Source organism: Staurois parvus, unplaced genomic scaffold, assembly GCF_062004578.1.
Source record: "Staurois parvus isolate SC_StPar_1 unplaced genomic scaffold, SC_StPar_1.0 ptg001506l, whole genome shotgun sequence".
Lineage (NCBI taxonomy): Eukaryota > Metazoa > Chordata > Amphibia > Anura > Ranidae > Staurois > Staurois parvus.
In genome coordinates this window covers 186,512-208,742 of record NW_028319302.1, presented here as the reverse complement: position 1 = coordinate 208,742, position 22,231 = coordinate 186,512, and positions in this window count along the sequence as shown.

Genomic DNA, 22,231 nt, shown 5'->3' with positions numbered 1-22,231 from the left:
TATAATACATAAGGGGGGATATGATCACCATGTATAATACATAAGGGGGGATATGATCACCATGTATAATACATAAGGGGGATATGATCTCCATGTATAATACATAAAGGGGTATATGATCTCCATGTATAATACATAAGGGGGGGATATGATCTCCATGTATAATACATAAGGGGGGATATGATCTCCACGTATAATACATAAGGGGGATATGATCACCATGTATAAATACATAAGGGGGGATATGATCACCATGTATAATACATAAGGGGGGATATGATTTCCACGTATAATACATAAGGGGGATATGATCACCATGTATAAATACATAAGGGGGATATGATCACCATGTATAATACATAAGGGGGGATATGATCACCATGTATAATACATGAGGGGGGATATGATCACCATGTATAATACATAAGGGGGGATATGATCTCCATGTGTAATACATAAAGGGGTATATGATCTCCATGTATAATACATAAGGGGGGGATATGATCTCCATGTATAATACATAAGGGGGGATATGATCTCCATGTATAATACATAAGGGGGGATATGATCTCCATGTATAATACATAAGGGGGGATATGATCTCCATGTATAATACATAAGGGGGGATATGATCTCCATGTATAATACATAAGGGGGGATATGATCTCCATGTATAATACATAAGGGGGGATATGATCACCATGTATAATACATAAGGGGGGATATGATCTCCATGTATAATACATAAGGGGGGATATGATCACCATGTATAATACATAAGGGGGGTATGATCTCCATGTATAATACATAAGGGGGGATATGATCTCCATGTATAATACATAAAGGAGATAAGATCTCCATGTATAATACATAAGGGGGATATGATATCCATGTATAAATACATCAGTGGTTCATATAGTGACCTCGGTGTAGAGCTATTCACCCTGAGGTCATCACAGAGGACAAGGGGGCAATGTTTACGTCTGGAGGAAAAGAAATTTAATCTCCAAACACGGAAAGGTTTCTTCACAGTGAGAGCTATGAAAATGTGGAATAGACTCCCTCAAGAGTTGGTTCTGGCCAGCTCAGTGGATTGCTTCAAAAAAGTCCTGGATTCTTTCCTAGATACACAGAATATAACTGGATATTAACATTTATAGGTAAGGTTGATCCAGGGAATATCCGATTGCCTCTCAGGGGATCAGGAAGGAATTTTTTTCCCAGCAGGAGCAAATTGGATCATACTTTGCTGTTTTTTTTGCTTTCCTCTGGATCAACTGTAGGTATAGGATTATAACTTTTTCTTTCTTTTTTATGGTTGAACTGGATGGATTTTTGTCTTTTTTCAGCCAGACTAACTATGTAACTATGACTCATAGAATGAGTTGACCATATTCCAGTTGGACTTTGGAAACTTCCTTACAATGGCAGTAGGCAAAGTCATCAGCGTGATGATGCTGGTTCTTTCTCTTGTCCTAAGGTTGAGAGCAAGCCAGTGGCCTTCCTGTATTGCTATATTGCCTAACTGCAATGGGGAAAAATTTGGTCAGGTACTTGGGTATGCTGTCTTGTGGGGTGGGAGGGACAAAAAGACTTGAACAGAACAGAACAGAACTGCAATTTGTTTTATGGCTGGGTAAATTATTGACGTGCATTTCAACAATGTGTTTAGCAGGTTGACTTTTGTTCAGCATTATGAAAACATAAGGTAATTTAACTATATAGATTCTCTATGAACTGAAAAAAAATAAGTTATGGGTTGGGGCTGATTGATACACAGGTTGTCCAATCAGAGAACAAAATATTGTTTAGGAAGAAACGGGACACAAATACAATTTAAGTAGCCGACAAGATTAAACATTTCATGAGTTTGTGTATGCTAAACCCCTAATTAAATATCATAACTTAAACTGAAGTGTCATACATGAATAAGGATTAATGTTGGGGCACTGTATATAGGACTATCAGATCCAAATAAATATGAGAGTCACAGCTTTTCATCTTTATGTGGTAATCAGACCCTTCAGTTCCATGCTGATAAGATCCTGAGACCGAAACGATACTGTCAACAGGTCACAATTCTAATTTAGTAAAGGCAGGGGCGTATCTACCTTTAGGCAAACAAGGCATTTGCCTCGGGCGGCATTTTTCAGGGGGGTGGCGCCACTTCCAGGCAGAAGAGACACTGAGCAGTCTTCAGACAAGGGCAGCTCAGCTGTTCCCAAGTTTTTTTCCTGCAGCTCCATTGGCTCCCCTGGGCTTGACAACCGTCACAGCCAGGTCGGACTGACCATTCAAGCACTGCCCAAGGGCCCAGTGCCAGTAGGGGGCCCAGACAGCTGGCTGAGGCAAAGCAAGGCTGGAGGGGGATCATGGATAGGAGCAGAGAGGAGAGACACAGTCTGCCACCAGGGAAGGTGCAGAGAAGAGGAACACAGCAGAATCAGGCACCGGGGAGGAGATCAGATCAGAGCCAGTCCCCTAATGTGCTACCCGCACCCCCAGATCTCAGTGACGGAGGATCTGGAGGCCAGATTCATGTCTACTGAGCAGTAGGAACCCCCCCCCCGGAACAGCTGCAGAGGCCAGGAGCTGTGGTCTCCTCAGCTGAGGTGGGGTGCCGGAGGTATCCTCCTCTGGGCCATTCTCTGGGACTCTAGAACTGGTGAGGCTAGCTCAGCTGTCACCTCTCCCCTCACTGTCTTCACCAACTCACTCACAGAGAGCAGATGAGACATGGGGCACTGATTCCACTAATAATGGGACTCCGACTTCAACCATAGGAGGAACTGATTCTGATGATTGGGGGCTCTGACTCTGGGAATTGGCGACAATGACGCAGACAAGAGGGCTCAGTGCTAGGCTGGAGGTGCCTGGGACAAGAGGTAAACTCATATTACCTTCAGGAGTACATGGACCTGAGTACTATGTAGGAGTAAGGGAGTCTGGTGAGGGGTATAGGGGGATCTGGTGTTATCTAGGAGTAGAGGGGGGGCTATAGAGGAATCTGGTGTTATCAAGGAGTACAGGGGGTCTGGTGTTATCTAGGAGTACAGGGGTTGTGGGAGCGGTGTTATATAGGAGTACAGGGGATATGAGGGGTCTGGTGTTATTAAGGAGTACAGGGGATATGAGGGGTCTGGTGTTACTTAGGAGTACAGGGGGTATAGAGGGGTCTGGAGTTATCTAGGGGTACATGGGGTATAGGTGGGTCTGGTGTTACCTAGGAGTGGGGGGTATAGGAGGTCTGGTGTTATCTAGGAATGGGGAGATGCAGGCAGTCTGGTGTTTTCTAGGAGTGGGGGACATACGGGGTCTGGTGTTATGTAGGATTTGGGGGTCTGCTGTTATCTAGGAATAGTGGGGTTTATAGGGTCTGGTTTTGTCTAGGGGGAATACAGGGGGTCTGGTGTTATATAGGAGAAGGGGATACAGTGGTTCTGGTGTTATATGGGATATGGGGGTCTCAGGATCTGGGGTCATCTAGAAATAGGGGCTACAGGGGTTTTGGTATTATCTTCTAGTGAGGGTGTCTCTCTCTCTCTCTCAGCCGCTCTCTCATTCTCTCTCTCTCTCTCTCTCTGAAGAGGTGAGGCACTAATTGGAACGGGAAGGGGTGTGACAAATTTAGATGGGGGCACCCAAACTTAGTCTTAATTTCTTCATTTTAGTGTTTATTCCTAGGTTTATATTTGCTTTTTGCTATAATTACACAGTCTTTGATTTACAAATACCAAATGACAGGTTAGAGAAATCCCAGAGCACTGTGGATTAGCCAAAGACACAGCACAGATTAAGATGTCTGCTTTCAGGTTTGCTTTTTCTGATTGAGACCTCAGATGGAGACATTCTGTAAAAAAAAATGAGGAGGAGGAGTCATTGCTCTTACTTACTCTCTGTGTAAAGATGAACTTGAGGTGGTTTTCAGCTACAACCACCCACAACCATGGGGTTTTTTGTCTTCTTACCTGTAGTGCTAAATTCTCCTCAAAACACATACCTTCACATCAAATCCAGCGCTGTCCCACTATGATCCACTATTGGGTGCCATACCGTGGCTTGACCATCGTGGTCTTCTTCAGCTGACTATCTCTTCCAGGGGCAGCCAACCATCACTGATGACATTTTGGACTCACCCTCCGGCCAGTCCGACTTCTGCTCTGAGTGCTGATCTTGCAGCCTTCTTGGAGATGTGATGATAGAAAAAAAAAAATCAGACCAACACAATGCAATGAATCAGCTACTTATTCATCTGACTATTTGCTATGCAAACAGCATTTTTAACTTGGAAGTGAGTACCTGTCATTGTCCATCACATCTCTAGATCAATTAGTAGAAGGGGGAGGGCCCAGACAATGACTTGTTAATTAACCCCTTCACACCTAAGGGTAAAACAAATCTTAATGCCTAATTTTGCAACATTGACATGTGTTAGTAAAACCGTATATATCATCGCAACTACTCTGCACATCCAGGTGAATTATACCTCGTTTTTTCTCAGGACAAATTGGGCTTTCATTTGGTGGTAAATGGTAATGGATATCTCATGATTTTCTATTTATTATCAAAGAAAAACTGGCCCAAAATAGTTAAAAAAAAAAAAAAAGATTTTAATTTAGCTGTGTGTTTCTTGTTACTACCATAACCTACCACCAAAGAACAACCCAAAATAAATTTTCCAGCTCTTGACGATCGCAGCGATACCATATATGTGTATGTTATTTGTTGTTTGTACCCGTAGTACAACACAGAAACAATAGTGCGCATTTTGTTTTTTGTTTTTTTACCTAAACCACACTGAGACTGATACCAATTTAAAAAAAAAAAATCCTGACCTTTGACTCTGACCTTTTGACATTGACCATTGACCCTGACCTTGATCCAACCACTTAGCCTAGCACTGAACTAGATCAAACTTCGATCTAGGTATTTTATCTTTATTTTTTGTTTGTTTTTTTTACTATTTATTTATTTATCTTTTTTTTTTTTTTTAAACAAACATTTTTTTTTCTCTATGCCAGGAGTTAAAGAGATACAATGTGTCTCTCTCCTCCATTCAGAGAGAGAAAAAAATACAATGGGCCGGGCTCTACAGTGACTGATCACTGTGATAGCCAATCAAAGGCTATCACAACGATCATGTGACCCAGAATTGGGAGTCCTGATCGCTAGAATGAGACCCGGGGCTCTCAGTGATACTCAGTTGTGCTTGGAGTGCGCTGTGCGGTGCCCTCCCAGTACAAAAACAGGTACGCAAATATGCGACCCCACGGAAAAAAGCCCAGTTCTGTGTGGTTGCATATTTGTGTGACGTCGGCGTCAAGGGGTTAAAGTCGCTGTTTTGCATAAGATACCCAGGGGGGGATTTACTAAAACTGGTGCACACAGCATCTGGTGCAGCTCTGCTTAGCAACCAATCAACTTCCAGGTTTTATTGTCAAAGCCTAATTGAACCAGCTGAAGTTAGAAGCTGATTGGTTACTATGCACAGCTGCACCAGATTCTTTGTGCTCCAGTTTTAATAAATCTCCCCCTCTATGTTTTGGGGGCCCTTAGGACATTCAACAGGAAATGTGCAGCCATCCAACTAATGGACTTAGGGTGGAACTTCAGCCAAAAGTGTTTTCAGTTTTTTTTTTAAAGTAGAATGGGGAAGGTTTAGTTAATCTATCAGGATTTCATCGCTGTCTGTGACCCTGTTTAGGAGATTAGAGTACTGGTTAGTCCACCAGACAGACACACATACAAACATGCACAAACACACGCATCTTCCAGCATGCTGTACAAATGACTTGCTGCAAGGCCCTCTGGGTAACGATTAAGGTCAATCAGAGTTGATTTCTCCATTGTTGGCCAAATTCTTGGGGATTAACTCTGTCTTTTCTCTTCCTATGCACGCCCTCTAGTTTGCTCTGTATCTAACAAATGTTTTGTGCAGTTTTATATTGCTTCACATGATAAGGTGTAGCTGTAACTTCAAAAAGTAAACTATGACATAAAAGGGCACATAAAAAGTTTCAAGTGTTCTCATAGCAGGTGCTTGTAGATAGGAAGGTACTTAAAATGAAAAAACTGAGCCACAGATAGAGATTAAGAGAAAGGGAAATAGAGAAAGAAAGAGAGAGAATGACAGAGAAAGAGGGTAGAAGTATAAAGGCTAGGGAAAGAGAAACTATTAATGAACATAAACAGAAAGGAAAAAGAAAGAATGAGACACAGAAATTAAGAACAAGGAATGTAAGCTTATCTAAACCCCAAACCGAAAATATTACATATTGAAGCTCATCAGTGTAACTACCTCCTTAGGAGTCGCTGAGTTTTGGGTCCCCCTAAAGTTCGGCACAGCCAGGCAACATGCATTTTCTACACCTTGCACACTGGAGTCAGAGAACAGTCCTTGAGCTTGTTTTTGTGATTTTATTAAGGGGTTAAGAACTTGGATGGGGTCTGGGGGTATATATGTTGCCTGAGGATCTACAGAACTCAAGGACAAACTCCTTAGCAACTATGTACAAATGGCAGATAGCAACGGTCTCTCTCCTTGAAGAGCTCCAAAGACTTGACTTCCTAGTGTACCTCCTCAGACCCTGGATGATCACTCCTCTTCATCCAGCTGCACTGAGGGTATTCCCTGAGCAAGAGGGACCAAGAGCAGGGGCAGACTGACCATTTGGAAACTCGGGCACATGAGATGCCCCTGGTACCTTTTTCATAGGCTTTTTTGAGTTTGGGCAAGGACACAGGGGCCCCATGAGTTGTCAGTCTGCCCCTGTCCAAGAGCTGTTAATTTAGAAACAGTCCCAAATGAGAAGCTAATTGGGTCTTGCACCTGACTGTCTTCTCCCCTCATCTAGCCTAGGGGGTGTAAGAGTACTCACACTGTCCTTTCCTGTTAGCTTGGTGGGTTGGTGGCTGCCTTCAGGCCTTACACTGGGCTGGCTACTTCCCTGCTACACAAGCTGTCCTCCCTAGGAGACGTTGAGGCAGTGGAGATCCTCTTATCCAGTGACCTTCCTGTAGGTAAGCCCCCTCCATGTGGCCCCCTCTCCCAGACTCCACACTCCAGCCTTCTCTCAGTGCATCTTCCACCTGACACTGCCCACTGCTGCACAGGCTCTACCACTTTTAAGGGTTGCCTTGATCACCATGTACAGCCTCCTGCCAGGGGATTTGTCAAGGTCCCTCAAACATACAGATCTGGGCCTCTTCCCCCCACTGTCCCTCTTCCAGAAAGATCTCTAAGTTTCTGGAAGGGTGGGAAGGCTCCAGAAGCCCTGACCTGTTAGAGCCTCCCAGCCTGTCCGGAGGTGAACTAACTACCTCACTCCCAGGCTGCTACTCAGCCTCTGACTAAAAATTCTTTTAAGCTAAAGCTAGAGGGCATTATATCAGTAATGATGAGGATGGGTTTGGTGTGAGCACGTGTCTGGCCAGAACTAGAAGGAAGTTGGCAGTCGGACCAAGCCTATCTTTATACACCACTACCTAAATTAAGTAATTGCCCTGTTCTTTTTTTTTTAGCAATATAAAAAAAAATGTTTATATAAATGTGACATTAAAAATACTTTATTACAAAATAAATTACAAATAAAAGGACGATATTCCAAAGAACAAGCTCTCTGCATTGTATATAATTATAAACACATCTTTTACTACCTAGACCATAACAAAGTGCCTTGGCATATACTACATTTTACAATAACAGGTTATGGTAACTTTTAATAGACACACAAGTCATACTGTAGTAAGTAGTTGTTCAATGCGTTTTGGCTCCATCAAGAAAGAAAAAGTTGAAAAGATACATCATGCTCACCAATCCAGGAGCCCATAGGACACAATATATGATGAGCCAAAGAGAATCAGGACACAGCATCCACAAGGTCACCTGGAAAATGCAATAGTGAGGACTGTAAAAACACACCAGCTTTCAAATAGAGAAGTGAAATCAAACCGTTCACATGGATGAAGAAGGACACGAGTACCCCAGAAAAAGTTACTAACACATGTTCCCTGTGGGGATGTACAGATGGTATAATAATAATACAGGTTAGCCACAGGCAACAACCCAAGGTGTTGGGTCATGTGCCTTCTCATGATAGCACTCAATATATGTATGTTTTCACTTAACTTGTTTCTCCAACAAAAGTGCCATTTTAGGGATGTGGTTTACTAATTTATATTAGAGGTGTCAATGAGGTCTGGAAAGAATAGAGATAACCAAGCAAGCTGATAGTGACTGGAAGCCAATGCCTACACATAAAGTTCCTCTGAATGGTGTACCTATTCTGCCGACCTTTCCCTCTAGGATAGGATTGTAAGCCCAGCACACATAATGCAGAGCTATAACATCAGACCTCCGTGTCTATGGTCCCCTTGAACATTTTTTTTATCAGTTTTTCAATTTTATTCCTTTTACCTCATTTGGGACCTTGTTGGTACTATTAAGTGTTAACAATCAACAAGTTGATATTTTTGCTTAAAGCATAAGTTTACCTTTTCAGAAAAAATGGAAAGGTGAACTAACACCCTCCATACATACCTCGGTCCCCCGCTGTGCTTTCATCCAGGATGTACAGTGTTTTAGTTTTTTCAAGAAAGGTGAACTAACCCTTTAAATTGTAACTCTATATTTTTGGTTGAGAATTTATTTTTGCAGATTCCTACCTTTTCCTTCTCAGAAGAAATAGCTGTTTGTTTCACCATAACTGTTGAAGACTGATTCTGAATAGTGAAGGGCTGGACACCCCCCTGTTCGGTTTACGGTGAACAGTCGAACCAGTTCGAACCAGGGAGTTCAACCTCGAACTTCGAACAGGGACAATTTACTGAGCGGTATCTTACGGCATCTGAGTATGCCATACGATACCGCTCAGTAACTAAAAAACTGCACGAGTTACAATATCAAGTCATGCGGTATTTTAGTAATGAAGCATCCATTCATGTTCCAGCTGTCAGCAGGGCTCCCCGCTGACAGCTGAATGTCAAAAGAATTGTCAGCATTGCCCAACAATTTAAAGAATTAAAAAAAGCCCTTCGGGTCTGTTATGTATTTTAAAGGGGAACCCCCCATGCCAAAAACAAAATAAAAAAAAATTGCGAGGGAGTGTCCCCCCCCCAATATCCATACCAGACATTTATCCGAGCATGCAGGCTGGCAGGTCAGGAAAGGGGGAGATGAGCAAGCGTCACCCCCCCCCCCGCTTCCTGAACCGTACCAGGCCACATGCCCTCAACATGGAGGGATGCTGTGAGGCGGGGGGCTCCCCCCCAAAGCACCTTCTCCTCATGTTGATAAGAACATGGCCCTCTTCCCCACAACCCTGGATCTTGCCCCCCCCCCATGTGAATGAGTACCGCTATCCATTCACAAAAAAAAAAAAGTGTAGTCTGAAAAAAACAGGAGACAGTCTTTGACAAGTCCTTTATTAAAATTAAAGAAAATGTCCCCCGAAATAGATCCAACGTCAATCATGATGCCCGCCGCCACCGCCAACACTAAAAAAGTAAAAAAAAAATCTGCTACGCCCTCTACACTGGCTCCTGCCGTCTGACAGCTACACCGCGATGACAGTTCTTAAATAGGGTGATGATGTCACAAGGGGGGCGTGATCAGCCCCACCCCCTGTGACATCATCAGGCCCTGTGATTGGCCAAAGCATTGCACCTGACCTGTGCTCAGTTGTATTGGAGAGAAACCCCCCTAGTTTGGACTTTAAAGGCTTCAAAAAAGTAAGAAACAGATACAACAATCTTTATTGAATATAGATATGCTAAAACTTGTCAGCCATAAAACATTGAACAGGCGGTAAATTGAAAGGTAAGTAAAATAATACCATACAAAGATATATCAACATTACAGAGTTCCTAGATAGCATCCAACACGTTTCATTGTAAGTCTACTCCTTCTGCAGGGACGAGACTCTGTGCATGAAAGGTATAGCCTCTAGAAGGTGAAACATACATATTGAGATCATACAGCAATTCTATACAGCGTCATTATGTGGACATCAAAAAATACATACTCACAGCATATTACAGTGAGGGCCAGAGAAAGAGAAGAAGATTTCCGCCACATTAAAAGCATTTGGTGTATAGCCAAATTTACATATTCTCCCCAGACCATATCCAGGCAGGCACCAACCAGGCCAGGGCCCTCCAAGGAGGCACTGAGGCCACACTGACAGCCACAGAGGCAAGCTACATACAAAAGATAATAACAATAATAACTACCATGTAGGCAAGAAAAGGGGGTATCATGTCATTTTTTAATAAAAGTATGGTAACCAGTAGGTCTAACAAAACACCCACTGTTACTAATGCGAATACAAATTCCGTTAGAGCTAATATAAACGAATAGGGGACTAATGGGAAAACAGCTCCATACACAGTAAGATCCTCCAGTTTTATAGACATAATTGATCCAGAAGAATCTGGAAAAAATATCAAAACAAAGGCACAAGGCCCCCATGTAAATCACAAAAAGGCATGTATAGATATAGTCACATATTCCACCCATTGAGGAGCAGAAAAACAAGACAAAAAGAGAAAAGGGGGGCAGCTTACCTAAATGGAAGACTAATTGCAAGACCACACAGTAGTATGTCAAGCTTGTCATCCAAGTATAAAGAAGAAAGAGTAAGATCAAAAAGGGGAATCTATTTATATCTCCAAAAGTATATGCATCAAATAAGTCACCACCCCCCAGTCCAAAGATGGCGCCAAACGCCAGAGTGCTTCTGCTCCTCGGGATGACGGCACACACCAGAGAACCACCAACAAGCACCAAGATGGCCACCAGGCGGGAAAGGATAAAAGCAGAGTTTCCTGAAAGGAGACATCCCAAGCTCCAGGGGCCATAAAAAAAAGACCACACTCACCACAAAAGCAGTGGTGCAGCCTGTGCGTGTTGGGCGCCACCTAAAAAAATAATAGAAACCCACACATAGCCCGGTTCAATCCCAGCTATCAAATGAGCCAGAGGAGAAGCAAAGCAAGGCCCACACCAATGTACAATACAATATACAACAAAGCATCAACAACTGTACAATGTGAAATCTATTTATGGAAAAGAGCGCCTAAAAGAGAACATTTGCACAATATCTATATTGTGAACAGGATAATGATATCATTATAATAAAACATAAAACCCACCTTCCATTTCTATATTTCCAAGAAGCCACCAAATTGATTACACATTATTTAATACGATAATGTTCCAAACAGGGGCGGACTGCCCATTTGAGCACTCGGGCACTGCCACGAGGGCCCAGGTTCAGTAGGGGGCCCCATGAGATGCCCCTGGTACCTTTCATTGGCTTTTCATAGGCTTTTTTGGGTGTGGGCAAGGACACAGGGGCCCCATGATCCCCTATTGCCCGGGGGCCCCATGAGTTGTCAGTCCACCCCTGGTTCCAAAAAACAAAGATAGAGGTCTGTTAGTGCATGTACATCCTACTAAGGAAAAGAGGATACTTCAGTTCTCAAAGTAGATTACGTAATATAAAGACTACAAACAGGACATCAATGCATGCTAGTAGGACAAAACAGCATACAACACATGGAGAAAAAGGAGAGAATGGATCAGCAGCAAGTTAGCTATTTTTCCATGCCACCAGATACAAAACCCTGTAGGAAAGGCTTATAGCTGACGGATTTATTCAAACCCAGAGGGGATGTCGCACGTAATTGGAAAATCCATCGGAGTTTCAATTGTAGTAGCAGCTTGTTCCAATCCCCTCCCCTAGGGCTTGGATGTATCTGATCAAGAACAAGAAATCGAATTCTTGGAAATCTACATCATGCACAGAGATTGCGTGTCGCCCCAAGGGCAATTCAGGATCACATGTTTTCATACTTTTCATGTGTCTATAAGCTCGTATCCAAAATTCCTATTTGGTCTTACCCACATAGAAACATCCACATTCACACATCAAGAGATAAAAAAACCTCAAAGGTTTTGTTGGCAAAATGTTTAGGATTTAAGCATTCCCCATTGGGCAATCTGGGTTCCACTTCAGTGTGCATATATTTACAATAATTGCAAGAACCACAGATAAAGGAACCTTTAAGTTTGCATGGATCTCTAGACATATCACCCTTGTACTCACTCTGAGTTATTCGATCTTTTATGGAAGTAGCCCTCCTAAACATGATTTGGGGGGCTGAAGATACAAACTTTCCAATTATAGGCTCTATAGCAAGCAAGTACCAATATTTCTGGATGATATTTCTAATTTGGGCATATTGGCTTGAATATTTCATAATAATTCTTGTACACCGATCCAATTCTCTCCTTTTGTATTCCCATATAGCAGATCACTCCTAGTGTTAGAAATTGCCTATCTGTATGCCTTTTTCAGACAGGACTTCCCTCTCTCCAGTAGTCTAGCCAGTGTTGTATTTAGGTTTAGTGCTGCCCCAGACAACACAAAAATTGGCACCCACCCCCACAGAGAAAGAGCCTGACATTGACCAAGAACACCCCTGCCCTCCACCCGAGCCTTCCACTGCCACTGCCCCCCATACACCAGCCACCATCCACCATGGCGAGATAGAGAAAGACACACAGCTTCGGACATCCCCAAGAACGAGAGTCGGGCTGTGCATACACCGTCATGAAACCCACAGTATCTCTTGGAACCCTCCAGGTCCCCATGCCACATGTGTACCTTCTTCCATCCCTTCTTCCCAGGGGCAGTGCTGCCCCCCCCCTTAAAAATGACACCCTAGGCAAATGCCTTGTTTTCCTTGTGGTAAATACACCCCTGAGTCTAACCCGTAAAGCATCTGCTTCTACCTTAAAACCTTTCTCATCTGAACAATTCCTTTTTGTGGGCTTTATGTTTGTATTATAATGATATCATTATCCTATTCACAACATAGATATTGTGAAAATGTTCTCTTTTAGGCGCTCTTTTCCATAAATAGATTTCACATTGTACAGTTGTTGGTGTTTTTTTGTATACTGTATTGTACATTGGTGCGGGCCTTGCTTTGCTGCTCTTCTGGCCCATTCAATGGCTGGGATTGAACTGGGCTATGTGTGGGTTTCTATTCTTTTTTTAGATGGCGCCCGGCACGCACAGGCCACGCAACTGCTTTTGTGGTGAGCGTGGCCTTTTCTTATGTCCCCTGGAGCTTGGCATGTCTCCTTTCAGGAGACTATGCTTTAATCCTTTCCCGCTCGGTGGCCATCTTGGTGTGTGTCGGTGGTTGGCCAATGTGTGACGTCATCCCACACTAGCAGTGGAGTGGTGCCGCGCACTGACACATCAGTGGTGTTTGGCACAATCTTTGGACTGGGTGGTGGTGACTCATTTGATGCATATACTTTTGAAGATATAAATAGATCCCCCTTTTTGATCCTACTCTTTCTTCTTTATACTTGGGTGACAAGCTTGACATACTACTGTGTGGTCTTGCAGTTAGTTTTCCATTAAGGTAAGCTGGCCCCCATTTCTCTTTTTGTCTTGTTTTTCTGCTCCTCAATGGGGTGGAATATGTGACTACATCTATACATGCCTTTTTGTGATTTACATGGGGCCTTGTGTCTTTGTTTTGATATTTGTTCCAGATTCTTCTGGATCAATTTTGTCTATAAAACTGGAGGATCTTACTGTGTATGGAGCTGTTTTCCCATTAGTCCCCTATTCCCCTATATTGGTTCTAATAGAATTATATTGGCTCTAATAGAATTTGTACTCGCATTAGTAACAGTGGGTGTTTTGTTAGACCTACTGGTTACCATACTTTTTATAAAAAATGACGATACCCCCTTTTCTTGCCTACATGGTAGATATTATTGTTATTATCCTTTGTATGTAGCTTGCCTCTGTGGCTGTCAGTGTGGCCTCAGTACCTCCTTGGAGGGCCCCGGCCTGGTCGGTGCCTGCCTGGATATGGTCTGGGGAGAATATGTAAACTCGGCTATACACCAAATGTTTTTAATGTGGCGGAAATCTTCTTCTCTTTCTCTGGCCCTCACTGTAATATGCTGTGAGTATGTTTTTCCTTGATGTCCACACCCTGCGATTTTGCAAGTTCTCCCACTTAGAAATCATGGAGGGGTCTGAAATTCACGTTGTAGGTGTATTCCCACTCTGAGAGACAGAATTAAAAAAAAAATTTAGGAAATCACATTGTATGATTTTTAAAGAATTTATTTGTCTTGCACTGCTGAACATAAGTATTTGAACGCCTAAGAAACAGCAAGAATTCTGGCTCTCAAAGACCTGTTACTGTGCCTTTAAAAAGTCCACCTCTACTCCACTCATTAATCTAACTTAGTAGCACCTGTCTGAGCTCTTTAAAGACACCTGTCCACCCCACAGTCAGTCAGACGCCAACTACTACCATGGGCAAGATCAAAGAGCTGTCAAAAGACACCAGAGACAAAATTGTGGACCTCCACAAGGCTGGAAAGGGCTAAGGGGCAATTGCCAAGCAGCTTGGTGAAAATAGATCAACTGTTGGAGCAATTGTTGGAAAATGGAAGAGGCTAAAGATGACTTTTAGTCTCCCTCGGACTGGGTCTCCATGCAAGATCTCACCTCGTGGGGTATCACTGATGATAAGAAAGGTGAGGAATCAGCCCAGAACTACAAGGGAGGAGCTGGTCAATGACATGAAGAGAGCTGGGACCACAGTTTCAAAGGTCACTGTCGGTAGAACACTATGACACAATGTGATTTCCTGAATTTGTTTTTTAATTCTGTCTCTCAGAGTGGGAATGCACCTACAATGTGAATTTCAGACCCCTCCATGATTTCTAAGTGGGAGAACTTGCAAAATCGCAGGGTGTTCAAATACTTCTGTTCCTCACTGTATGTATGTTTCTGCTTCTAGAGGCTATACCTTTCATGCACAGAGTCTCGTCCCTGAAGAAGGAGTAGACTTACTCTGAAACGCGTCGAATACTATCTAAGAACTCTGTAATGTTGATATATCTTTGTATGGTATTATTGTACTTACCTTTCAATTTACCGCCTGTTCAATGTTTTTTGGCTGACAAGTTAACATATCTATATTCAATAAAGTTTGTTGTAACTTATTTACTTTTTTCGATGCCTTTAAAGTCCCAACTAGTAGGGTTTCTCTTAAATACAATTTTCTATTTTAGGGATGTTGGAATCTCAGGTTCATTTTTTCATATTTGACCTGTGGTCAGGTACAACGCTTTGGACAGTCACAATGCATTGTCAGGGCGCGGCGGACGAACACACAAGTGGCCCATCACTAATTCTGAATGAGAGGGTCAGGTTCATTATAATTACCTGGTGCACTCTCACTGTCCTTGTCCTGATGTTTTTTATTTTGGCTGTATTTAAGCTTTACGTAGTTTCTTTGGATGGTTTCACATGTGTTTGCCATTTTGTTTAGCCATCCAAAACTCATATCTCAAATTTTCTTTTCATTCTGTTAAATATTTAAAAAAGGCCAAATAGAACCCAAAGAATTTCCAACTTGTCCATCTTGTTCTAACAGAATATAAATTGATGTATTAGAAAATGACTATACATGCAACACTTTTTCATAGCTCTAGTAAGATTGTCCAGAACATTTTTGCTCAGTTAAATCGGCAGATTGATCAATGAACAGAAATAATTGGAGAGATTATTCCAAAAATTGTTGCAGCTGTTGTTAAACTGAATGGGGGAGATTTACTTAAACTGGAGAGTGCAAAATCTGGTGCAGCTCTGCATAGAAACCAACCAGCTTCCAGGTTTATTGTCAAATCTTGACCACTTAGCGCATGCCTACCCGCACTGTGGATGGGTGACCACCGTAGGCAATAACTGTTCTTCGCTGCCTACTTCCGGGTTTCGACCGCATGCACGTGCGCCTCTTGGCCAGCACCCACTGTACTTGTACACAGCGGTAGCCTGTCGCCAATGTTTAACGGAAGGAACCTGCTGATCGGTTGTGTGCAATCACAGCCCAGAGCTCCGTGTTGACAATCAATACAGAGCGCCGTACAGAGGGAATAATCTCTGTGTTTCTCATTCCTGCAAAGCAGTAAAAGCAGCACACTTTCAACACATTACACATAGTTAGGCATACATTTAACCCCTTGATCGCCCTAGATGGTAACCCCTTCCCAGCCAGTGTCATTAGTATAGTGACAGTGTATAATATTATCACTGATCATTGTATTAATGTAACTGGTGATGTCAGTGGCAGTTAGTTCCTCTCCCCAGTGTCAGTGTCAGATTTCCCGTCGCACTATCACAGTCCCATTATAAGTGGCTGATTTGTTTTTATCAAAGACACGTAGTCTAATACTTTTCGGCCAAATTTCAGGAAGAAATTAGATTTTTTTTTATTGGATATGTTTTATAGCAGAAAGTACAAAATATTTTGTTTTTTTCAAAATTTTCTGTCTTTTTTCATTTATATTTCAAAATAGTGATAGGCTTCACGGTCAAGTCGAACGGTAAAGGCGTTTGGCAGGCTGTTCACCTGCCATGCCCCACAATGCACTGCGCCCTAACAGTGCATTGTGATTGGCCAAAGAAATGCATCTGACCACAGGTTATGTGCAATGCTTTAGCCAATCACTACATGTTATGATGTCACAAGGGGCGGGGTTACCCCACCCCCTTGTGACGTCATAACAGTATTTAAGAACTTTCATCCTGCCGCAGTTGTCAGAAGGCAGGAGCCAGCATTGAGAGTGGAGCGGGTTCCCCAGGGATGTGGGGAAGATGCTCTTGTCCCCATCAACATGGGTACAAGGTGCTTTGGGGGGGGGGAGCCCCCCGCCCCAAAGTACCCCCACATGTTGAGGGCATGTGGGGCCTGCTATGGTCCAGAAGGAAAGGTGCTCGCTTATTCCCCCCTTTCCTGACTTACTGGGCTGCATGCTCAGATAAGGGTCTGGTATGGATTTTGGGAGGAACCCCCATGCCATTTTTTATTAAATTTTGGCATGGGGTTCCTCTCAAAATTCATACCAGACCGAAGGACTTGGTAGGGATGGGAAGAGGGACCCCCCGCCGTTTAAAAAAAAAAATGTAATTGTCGGCCAATGCCGATAATTCTTTAGACGGTTAGCTGTCAGCAAGGAACCCCGCTAACAGCTGAAACATTAAAGAATGTTTCACTACTAAAATACCGCATGACTTAATAATAAATCTCATGCTGTATTTCAGTAGCTGTGCGGTATCTTACCGCATACTCAGATGTGGTAAGATACCACTCAGTAGATTGTCCCTGTTCGAAGTTCGCGGTCAAACTTTTGGTTGGGTCGGATGTTTGACCGCAAACTGAACAGCGGGGTATTAGGTCCATCACTATTGCAAAAAATAAAAACACCCAGTGGTGATCAAATACCACCAAAGGAAAGCTCTATTTGTGTGCAAAAAAATTATATCAAATTTCATTTGGTTACAGTGTTGCATGACTGTGCAATTACCAGTTAAAGCTCTGTGCGGTATAGTAAAAAAAAGAATGTAAACGGATGAAAACGGATGTAAATGGATGAAAACGGATGTGAATGGATGAAAAACAGATTTAAAACAGATGTAAACAGATGACAGGGGATGTAAACAGATGAAAAATGGATGTAAACAGATGAAAATGGATGAACACAGATGTGCACAGATGAAAACGGATGAAAAACGGATGTAAGCAGGTGAAAACAGATAAAAAACAAAATGTAAACAAATGAAAATGGATGAACACAGATGTACACAGATGAAAACGGATGTAAACAGATGAAAACGGATGAAAAACGGATGTAAGCAGGTGAAAACAGATGAAAAACGGATGAAAATGGATGAACACAGATGTACACAGATGATCACATATGTAAGTAGGTGACAAAAGATGAAAAACGGATGATTTTGCACATCCCTGCCGCCCTGTAGCAGTACGTCTGCTATATGGCGGTCGGGAACCCGATAATATTCCTGGCTATGCTCTCTTTCGCAGAAACAGGGTAAAATGAAAATGTGATGGTCCTGAGGCATTACGGATGGAGCTGCATATGGGTGTGTGTAGTGCAAAGTTAATTATTGGAGTTTGTTATAGCCCCCCCAGTGTTAATGAGGAGGTGGACACTCCTTTGACACACAGAAAGGGCTCCAAGGGCTGGGACATTGATAATAATGGGGGATTTTAACTACCCTGAAATTGGAGCAATGACAATGCTGAAACAGTGAAAGGACTGAAAATTATAAACAAGACAATACATGATTTCATTTAATGTAAGCTGTAAGCAACAAGCACATACTAGAAATAAAAAATTGCCTGATTTTAAAGCCTAAGCGCAGGAAAAGTAAAAAACACAAAAATGACATAACTTATAGTCAATCACTGGGTCCCGGCTGGTGATTACTCACAGGCACCCTGTGATCACCAAGTATCTTCAATGGGGAAGAGACCTGTTTATAAACAACACAGATCTCTCCCCTGTCAGCTCCTGCACACTGCTTTGTATGGCTCTGCATAGCCGAACCATACAAAGCAGTGTGCTTACAGTGGAAAGCACTAACAGCTTACTATGAAACACAGAGCACACAGTTAAAGCCTAAGTGCAGGAAAAGTAAAAAACACAAAAATTACATAACTTATAGTCAGTAGGATAAGTCCCTTGTGCTAAATTCTTTCTGTTAGGTGAACTCCTCCATCTATGCCCTTCCCCCTCACCGCCATAATCTTCCGATGCGGTGGGGGTTAATAGAGTCATAGAAGGAGCTGTCACAGGTCCTCATCCAGAAATGCTGACTTTTAACAAGAGGAAACACTTCACTAATTGCAACTTCCTTGAGCAATCTTCAAACCAGTAACCCAGGGGAAAGTCATAACTGATACCCTATAGGAGCATTCTCAGAGGAGCCACCGCTGGTCCCCAAAGTAGGACAGCACACAGTCTTCAGCTTGGATCAGTCCCCCTCTTTGCTTAGGTCCATACTTTGAAAGGTGGTCTTTACGTTTACATGGTGGGCACAATATGTAACTCAAGTGTTGTTGAGTCCATAGGTCCATAAGGATACATGGACCATCTGATCAGGTCCACCTGTCAGTTTTTAGCTCATGTGAAAGATGCCTAGCAAAGGGTTAAAGCTTTTGTAAAGGTTCAGCTCTTTTTTTTAAATGACAAACATGTCTTAGATTGTAAGCTCCGAGGAGCAGGGCCCTCCTAACCAGGGACGGACTGACAACTCATGTGGCCCCCGGGCAATAGGGGATCATGGGGCCCCTGTGTCCTTGCCACACTCAAAGCACGACCAAAAAAGACTATAAAAAAGGTACCAGGGGCGTTTCATGGGGCCCCCTATTGACCCCGGGCCCTCGGGCAGTGCCCGAATGCTCGAATGGTCAGTCCGCCCCTGCTCCTAACCCTCTTGTATTGAACTGTATTGTTGCTGTATTGTCTCCCTTTATATTGTAAAGCGCTGAGCAAACTGTTGGCGCTATATAAATCCTGTATAATAATAATAATGTTGTACTTACCTGCTCTGTGCAATAGTTTTGCACAAAGCAGCCCCAATCCCCCTCTTCTCGCGTCAACCGCTGGTGCTCCTGGCCCATTCCAAGCTGCTTGCTCTGGCTGCACTCATACATGCTCACTCCTGAGCTGCTCCTGAGCTGTGGCAACAACACAATTTTAATGAAAAAAGTAAGTTGTTGTAATATAGAGAACAGTATTAAAAAAAAGCCATGTGACATAACAAGGAGTTTATATACTGGGTACTGTCATTAGTTATCAGAAGACAATATTTTTAGCGATAATGGTCTTGTAATGGTTTTTCCTCTCCCCTTCTAATGACAGTAGTGATAGCAGCATGGACTCAATTTAGATATCCAGGAGACAAAAATATGTGTGAATAACATGGGAAAACTTTGTTATCTCTTCACAGATGATATCACTGTCTGTACAGGGAGATAAGTGACCAGGAGCTGACCACACAGGCATTTACTTAGAAATTCTTGTACCGGCTGACTGGCACAAAATTCAGATGAGCACAACCTCTTTTGTTGCTTGTCTTCATTTAATGCCAGGGTCTCACAAAACGGTAATTATGTTGCGCTGCATGGGAATCTCTGCAATACAACAATAGGCATTTGTCAATTTTCCCTGAATTGAGGTCACCTCTGTTAGCCAGGCGTCAATTGGTGTTTTCCAAATCTATGCCCATCTCCCAGAATGCACAGCACGAGGACACACGTCCACAAGAGCGGAGAATGAAATGTCACCCTGAAGCTGGGTCAGAGTAGGATCCAAGGTCTCTGGTTTCATTCCCTTGTCTCAGCGGCATTGAAAAGGTTAATACATTCCTGAGTTGGGGGCAGTAGCAGCCCCATTCATAGCCTGAATAAGGATACTTTAGACCCTACCACTGTCTGAGCTTGTAGTGTTTTTGTTTTCCCACAGACCATGAGCATTCAATGACAGGTTAGACAGGACAGAAAGGACAATTCCAAGTGATACAATGTTTTTAAACATTTCAGGCACCACTTTTTAACATACGTGGCTAATGAAGATGTACGTGCGGCTATAGACATGAGATAATCATTGTCCATACAAGGCAAGTCAGGAAATAACTGCAGATCTGTTGGGTATACTATGTGACCTCTGAAAACATTTTAACTTGATGTTTAAAAGGATTTTCTCAGGACCAATCTCCACTGTTGCCTCCCAAACAATGCCAAATCATGGTTGTTTTCTGAACGCCTAAGCATGCACATTCCACCAAAACAAGTCATGGACCTACTTATAATTTTTAGATGGTGCTTTTTGCATTTCCTTGGGTCCTCATCGATATCCAAGAGAGTCAGACATCCATGGCTTAACCATCCTCAGGCACCGCTCTCAGCCAACCAGTGCACTATCAAGAAAACATGGTTCAACCAAGCATCACTGGAGAGAGAAGAGTTCGAAGCACAGCACTGGCTGATTTGTCTTGCTTATCCCTGCTGATCACAGTGGGATCAATAGAGAATGGGGTCTTCCCACATGTAAGACAAATATATTGGAAATATATTTTAAAATATTCTTCCCAAATATATTGACATATATTTGAAATACAATTTTGGCTATATTCAATATATTTATATATATATATATATATATACTGCATGTTGAAATGAGTTTTTATTACAAAATATATGAAAAATATTTTTAAAAATACATTTCAAATATACAGTATATCTTTAAAAATACAAATCTACATTTTTGGAATGTATTTACAAATATATGTAAAAATGTATGTTAAAATGACTTTTTTTATATGTTAAAAAAAATCTGAAGAATATATTTAAAAATATATATATTTTTAAAAATATATTTTTTCTTCCATATGGGTTTTCTTTTTACTGATTGATGGTTCCTTCAAAGCATGGCTGTGTAATTCTTATATCCCAACATAAAAGAGGTCATCACTTGATCCAGTTAAAAATGACTGGACAACATGAGATCCAGCTAATGTCAAAAGGTGCCTTTAGGTCTCATGGGTGTTCCTGAGTTCGCTGGGCACCCACTATTGGGAGAACAAGTGATTACTCATGAACATTGTTTCTACTATCATAAGAGTGTGGAAAGTCCTGCTCCCTGCTCTGCCACTCTCTGCAGAGGATACTTATAAACTAACCAGACAAAAGATCTTCCCATATATGTGCAGATGAACATTTTTTGTTTCTGCACTCAAAAGAAACCCCTGATGGCAGCCCTATCTCAGGAAAACTGTTTGCTTGGCTCCCGAATTCTGTTGGCTGGGGTATGGCTGCATTATCCATAGACATTTGACTGTTTCCTAATTGTTTTGGGTAGAAAAATAGAAGTATTTGGAAAGATGGGCAGTCTGTAGTCATGCTACGGCTAGAACACATTTTGTAACCCACTATTGGTGCTTGCTTCACATGGCCGCTTCACGTGATCACTCAGTTCTGGGGTCCACTCTGAACAGAGAGTGCTGACTATCAATCACCACTCTCCGCTCTCTGCTCTGCCACTCCAGTGCTCACAGGAGTGCTGGACTGTGGATGGGGCGGGAGTGACTGGCTCAGCTGCCAGTCAGGAATCTACATGGATCCCAACATTATTGTTGGGATCCCTGCAGAGCCTGGGCCATTCCATGATGTCAGCCAACAGCGGGCTTTAGCCCACTTTCGGATGAATCTGGGTCACAGGAGTTCAGAACTTCATGGCCATGACATTTTTTTTTGCTTTGGTTGTCTTGGGTAGAGTAAATTTACTTGTGAAGGTTCTATTATTGTGCAAGCTCCAGGT